This window comes from Mizuhopecten yessoensis, unplaced genomic scaffold (genome assembly GCF_002113885.1).
Source record: "Mizuhopecten yessoensis strain PY_sf001 unplaced genomic scaffold, ASM211388v2 scaffold716333, whole genome shotgun sequence".
NCBI classification, from domain to species: Eukaryota; Metazoa; Mollusca; class Bivalvia; order Pectinida; family Pectinidae; genus Mizuhopecten; species Mizuhopecten yessoensis.
The window spans coordinates 135,594-142,070 of record NW_018480064.1 but is presented as its reverse complement, the minus strand read 5'-3'; positions in this window follow the sequence as shown (position 1 = coordinate 142,070).

Below are 6,477 nucleotides of genomic sequence, written 5' to 3'. Positions count from 1 at the left end.
TGAATCCCCGTATTAGTTATTTTAAAGATATAAGCCTTTTATTGAAGGTGCTATTCATCACAATGGAATGGCGTTTTATCGATACAAAAATAACCAGCATCAGCATGGTGTCATAGAATAATCTATAAGTTTAAAATATTAAATGGATTCCGACCGTATATACTCAGGCTAGGTTTATATTTAAATACAAGCTTACTGAAACGTGTGTGTGCTGTAAATAACTACAATTACGGTAACAAGGTCCGTTGGCATGGCACAGCAGTATTTATTTTCCCTGTAGACAGTGTACACTTGTTTTTCGTCTCCATGGTGAAACCTCTCTTAACCGAACACCATACAATACGGACCAAATTTTCCAGTATGGTTAGGCATAGACATATTTCTGATTACACGAGTTTCATATTAGATTTAAATTTATTATAAGTATTGAAATATTGATGTATTTCTGCTGTGCGTGTATGGCTCTTTCCGCCTCATATTGAAACATGGTATGGTATAGGTACATTCTCCCGGTGCTATAAGGAATGTATAAACCAGCCAATTCCAATTATATTGCAGCTTTTTTTATTCGATATAAGCATTTTACTTCGTAAATTTAGGCAAACATTTTAACATAACCTTAATGAAGAAGAAATTGGTTATAAAATGCGAACGATTATACGAACAGTATAATTATGGTAGTTTAAAAAAATAAAACATGTCCTCTATTTATTTTACAAAATGCACTCGTAAAAATATATATAAAAAAATCACCCAAATCGTGAAATGTAACTGTAATATAACAAGGTCCTAAGGATATTCTCTTTGAAGTGGAGTTGGTATGTGTTATTTGTTAGAATATTTCGTTTGTTGGTATGTGCTATTTGTTAGAATATTTAGTTTGTAATAAAAAAGTTAATGAAAAAATAAATAAACTAAACACAAACAGAACTTAACATTAATCTGTGATGTATCCGTGTGAAATGTCTACAATAGTCTGTGATGTATCCGTGTGAAATGTCTACAATAGTATGTAATCAACTAAAAGTTGCGATATAATTATTAGGAATTTAATATTAATTTTGAAACTTTTCGCTTTATGCTATCCAGTTACAACAGAACAAAAGAAACCATGTCAACCAACCTACATATATATACCAACCTACATATATATACTAAACTACACTTACGTTATTCTTTTGAATAAACCTGAAGAGCCCTGTGAAGGGTGAAAGCAGCTAGTTTTTTAGTCGGTCGTTAATTTTATTTTTTCTATACTAAACTACATATATATAATAGCTATATTTTCAATTATAGTATATCAATTCTATCTTCTTGTAATATGATGTATATGTACATGTAACGTTCTGTTTCACTGTGTCTTGAAAATTTGACAACCTAAACTTGTCCACACTGTTGGAATTACTTCTTTGCCCCATACTAAACTACATATATATACTAAACTACATAAACTACATATATATACTAAACTACATAAACTACATATATATATACTAAACTACATAAACTACATATATATACTAAACTACATATATATACTAAACTACATAAACTACATATATATACTAAACTACATATATATACTAAACTACATAAACTACATATATATATACTAAACTACATAAACTACATATATATACTAAACTACATATATATACTAAACTACATAAACTACATATATATACTAAACTACATATATATACTAAACTACATAAACTACATATATATACTAAACTACATATATATACTAAACTACATAAACTACATATATATACTAAACTACATATATATACTAAACTACATAAACTACATATATATACTAAACTACATATATATACTAAACTACATAAACTACATATATATATACTAAACTACATAAACTACATATATATACTAAACTACATATATATACTAAACTACATAAACTACATATATATACTAAACTACATATATATACTAAACTACATATATATACTATTAAAAGTGGCTGTACTTGTTCTCACATCAGTTCTCATCGCACCGTACGTGTTTGTCCTCATTGTACCATATCTTGTTTCCTTTTTCTCTATTACAATATGATAGCACGAAGGCAGGGTGCCTCCATCGCACCGTACGTGTTTGTCCTCATTGTAACATATTTTTCTTAGTTTTCTCTATTACAATATGATAGCACGAAGGCAGGGTGCCTCCATAGTACCGTACGTGTTTTGAAATGTTTGTTTTTCTGCGTTTAAATATGGAAGGACTATAGACGTATGCAATCATGGTACTGCATATGATATACAAACTATTTTTGACTTTTTTCAATTTCTCTTATACGATATGTTAGCACGTAGGCGGTCTTGCCTTCGTCGTTCGGTGTACGTGGGGCCTAGTCTATTTTTATTTTGTTCTGTTATAAAACGTTAGAACAAAGGCAGGGTGCCTTCATTGTTCCGCACATATTTGTAACTCAGATTTTATTTTGATTACAAAACGTTAGAACTAAGACGCATATAAATGTTTCTGTGCTCTATACATTATTGGCAGCGGAATCGTGTAAGTGTCGACGACAGGGCAATGGTCACTATAACACCTGTTTAATCGCTGTATAAATCGTTAATCGGCTGGACATGGTTTACGTGTATTTTTAAGTCGTATTAGAAAGAAAAGTTATTGGGTCAGTCAAATCGGCAGTATTGATTATACAAACAAAAGCCCTAAAACTGATATAGGTAAGTTGAGGTCAAGTCAGGGTATTGATAAATGAGGTAGATTTAACCACTCCAAACCAACTATATTTACTAAGTATTTACTATTTGAAGATTTATTTTCTCTTCATCGCGCTGATATATTTTTTACACGCAGCAATAAACCCTCTCGAATAGGCATAATTTGTTGGAAATCATCACGACTTGGTGACTTTCGATATGTACAGTCATGGTAAATACAGGAAAGAAAGAAATCTGCACAACGTCAGATTACCACAAAAACATGACGGTCGAATCTGATTGAAATCATCTGTTACATGGCTCCGTTAACTATGTACTGCGCAATTAACGGAGTCATCAAACAGATGATTTTGATCAGACACTACAATAGAGAAAAAAATGTTAACAAACATGCACGGTACGAAGGGAGCACCCTGTCTTGGTCCTAACTGCCTTGTGTTTTCATTATCACTACCCAGGTCCCCAGTTTGAGAACGTGACATTACCTGGATTTGTCCTAGATCTACACAGAGAACGTCGTCGATGATTCAGTAGCCCGAGTTTCCTCTGGCCCTGACACCAGACTTGGACATTTTGACAGATAGAGGTCTGGTGTGGGACATCTATCTGTCAAAATGTCTAAGTCAGATGTCAGGGCCAGAGGAAACTCGGGCTACTGAATCAGCAGACTGAATACACTTACTCTGCAGGGACATATGATATTTAATTGCACTTGTACCTTTTCTTCTTGTAAACGTTTCATTCGTCCCATATTTTTGTTAGTTTCATCGATTCTAATTTCGATTTTTTTTTTACGTTTTGGTATTCTGAGTCTTGTTTTTATTGTTACAGAGAAAAGATAAAAACCAAGATGTAATTAAAGAAAATAAAACGGCTTACAACATGTACCGTTCATTGGGACACCCTGCACCAGTTTTTACCATGCCTTTAACAGTTTTTACCATGCCTTTAACAGTTTTTACCATGCCTTTAACATATTGAGATAAATCATGCACAAAAAGGAATGGTACCGCAACGGATTTGCCATTATATCGATGAAGCCAGGTACCATACGTAATACAAAACTTCGTGTAGTTTGTAGCACAAAGGGTTTAGGAGACTATCCGGTAAATCAAAGAACACGCTTCCGCAATCATGTTCCTTCCGTTATGTTACTCAACAGCTTATTCCGTCTTTGCGTATTGCAGAGTTATCTTCTCTTGGGAGCAGGTATTGATTGTTACGTCACTTGTTTGTGAGAGAAACGTCATCAATTTTTGAGGAAACGACGTAATTTTCTCACATAGACCAATGACGCAACAATCAATACCTGCTTAGAAGAGAAGATAACTCTGCAATACGCAAAGACGGAATATTACCACAAGGTGTGGTTTGATTGTGCTATTGACACGAACATAGAAATCAATGTAAACAAACTGGCCAGATAAAAGGTGTGTACATGGTTGACATCAGTTTTGGTGGAGGACGGGTTAACTGCAGTGACGAGCAGATTATATTCAGGAACCTGCATGTTCCTAAAAATGGACACGTGCGGGTAATACTGTGTCACAAACTATGTACAACACAAGCACACAGCACGACTGTTCATTTTTGTACGTCGTAAGTTACATTATGAGTTCTTTTTACCCAACCAATAAGATTTGTATGTGACGTTTCGATGACTGTCACCTTCATGCACATAAAGGTGTAAAATGTGTACGAGTTGTCCACAAAATCGATGTCGATTCGGCTGCGTTGTAAGCGTAGATTCATCCTACGCATACAGCGTAGCCGAATCGACATCGATTTTGTGGACAACTCGTACACATTTTACACCTTTGTGTGCATACGCTTTACTGGTCATTTGATCGTACTAGTCATCGGAAAGTCAACGGGGGGAGAGCTAATATGTAGTCAGGCTTCTTACGTACGGTCCAGAAGTTGAATCGCTCCATACATTAATTGACCAATTTTTACTTAAAAGTTTATTTCTTTCTCAATGACGAAATTACATTTCAGTGAATGTATTTTTCACATAGAAATAGAATCCGAAAAAAAAAGAATAAACCTGATATAAATCAGTTTTCTAGAGAGAGTACTCAGCTACGTCGAAAATTTACGCTCATTGAAATGTGGAAATTTTAAAAATATCGTTTTCATTTGTTTTGCAAACTTGTGTGAATTTCAAATGGGTTAATTTGTTAACATTGAAGTTTCGGCCGAAAAAAGCCCAAATATACATACATTTAATGGATTTTAACTTTTTTTTAATTTCTACAATCATATAGTATGTATATGTATTTGCATAAAATTATTATTAATCCATAAAATGACACCTTTATAAAGACTCCGAAAATCTCAAACTGCAGTACCAAGTAATATGTCTTGGCAGTGAAAAATTAACGTTATTTAAAGAGTCCATTTTTATAGTGTACATAAACAAGATGTGTCAAAAGTTCCAGGAAGATGACCCTATCCTTTTGATAAAGTGCTGACTGGGGACCTCCTTACGTCCAGGTAAACAATGCGTTCAGGTATAACGCTCAAAAAAAAGAATTTCAAATCCGTTTAGAGTATAATTGTTAGATTTTATTAACCAAATAAATGTACCAAGTGCCTACAGTCTGGCTTTCTGTTTGCTGTGTCTAGGAAACCTTCCTTTTATGTAGATAGGTTTTGTTGTGTATTGATAATTCGCCATTGTGAACTATCTAGTACACAAGTCATCGGGATTGACGCAGTATCAACAGCTCAAAATAACCTCAAAAAAAAAGAAGATAAAACGGAATATAGAGATCTTATGTATTTCTTAATTTTGTGTAAACACATGTCGGTATTAAATGTCACGTTTTTGCATTGTAATGTTGATTCGCCCTTAGTGAAATTAGTCTCATACTTGCTAGCATTCTTAGATGTTTGTGCAGACTATTGACAACAAAAATATAGAATTGATTTAACGTGATTGATGTCCTAGCTTTTCTTCAGCGTGTTTGTCTGTGTAACTTTGAAATTTACAGACACATGTCGTCATGAATAATAGGTCCTCGGCGTATCAAACTCATCAAAGGCAGAGGAAACAAGACTCCCCATTTCTTCTATAGATAAAGGGTTCGTTTTGCAATTTTTATATTTTTTTCTTTCTAGAAACTTTTCGTTACGACAAAACAGTGGCGTTGTAACACAAAAGTATCTACGTCAGTTAAAGACACTTTTGTGCATATTCACAATTTTTTAATATTTCAGTGAATCATATTTTGCGTATGCATGTTAGTGTTTCGTTAAGGGGAGAAAGGTATATACATTTTTCTTATGAATATATAATTAAGTCATACGTGTAACACAGGTACTTATTGAACGAGTCACAAAATATAACAGAAGCAAAAACAAATCTAATATTGGTTTGACCAAAGACGTATAGAGCGTGAAAGTTTCTGGTGTGACCAAACTGTTGAACCAAAAGGACAAAAATGCTTCGATTAAGGGAAAATTATCTTCACCTAAGGAACGTTTGTGAAACGCAGGTCTGGAAGTTTTTCTGTTTTAGCTTTTGTTTCTCCTACTATTTGAAGTAAAACAGCAAAAATACCTTAGTTTCGCGCAAAATTAAGGAATTTAATTGACAACGGACAAATTGACCGCGCGTTAGGCCTACTAGAATCCCGACACGTGCACTTCTGGATGTTCCGCAACATTGGAAGGAATACCGACCACATTACTATACAATTTAACATGTACGCTGACTACAGTTAGGTTATACTCCAGCCATGTTGCATCTCTCTGATGGGTC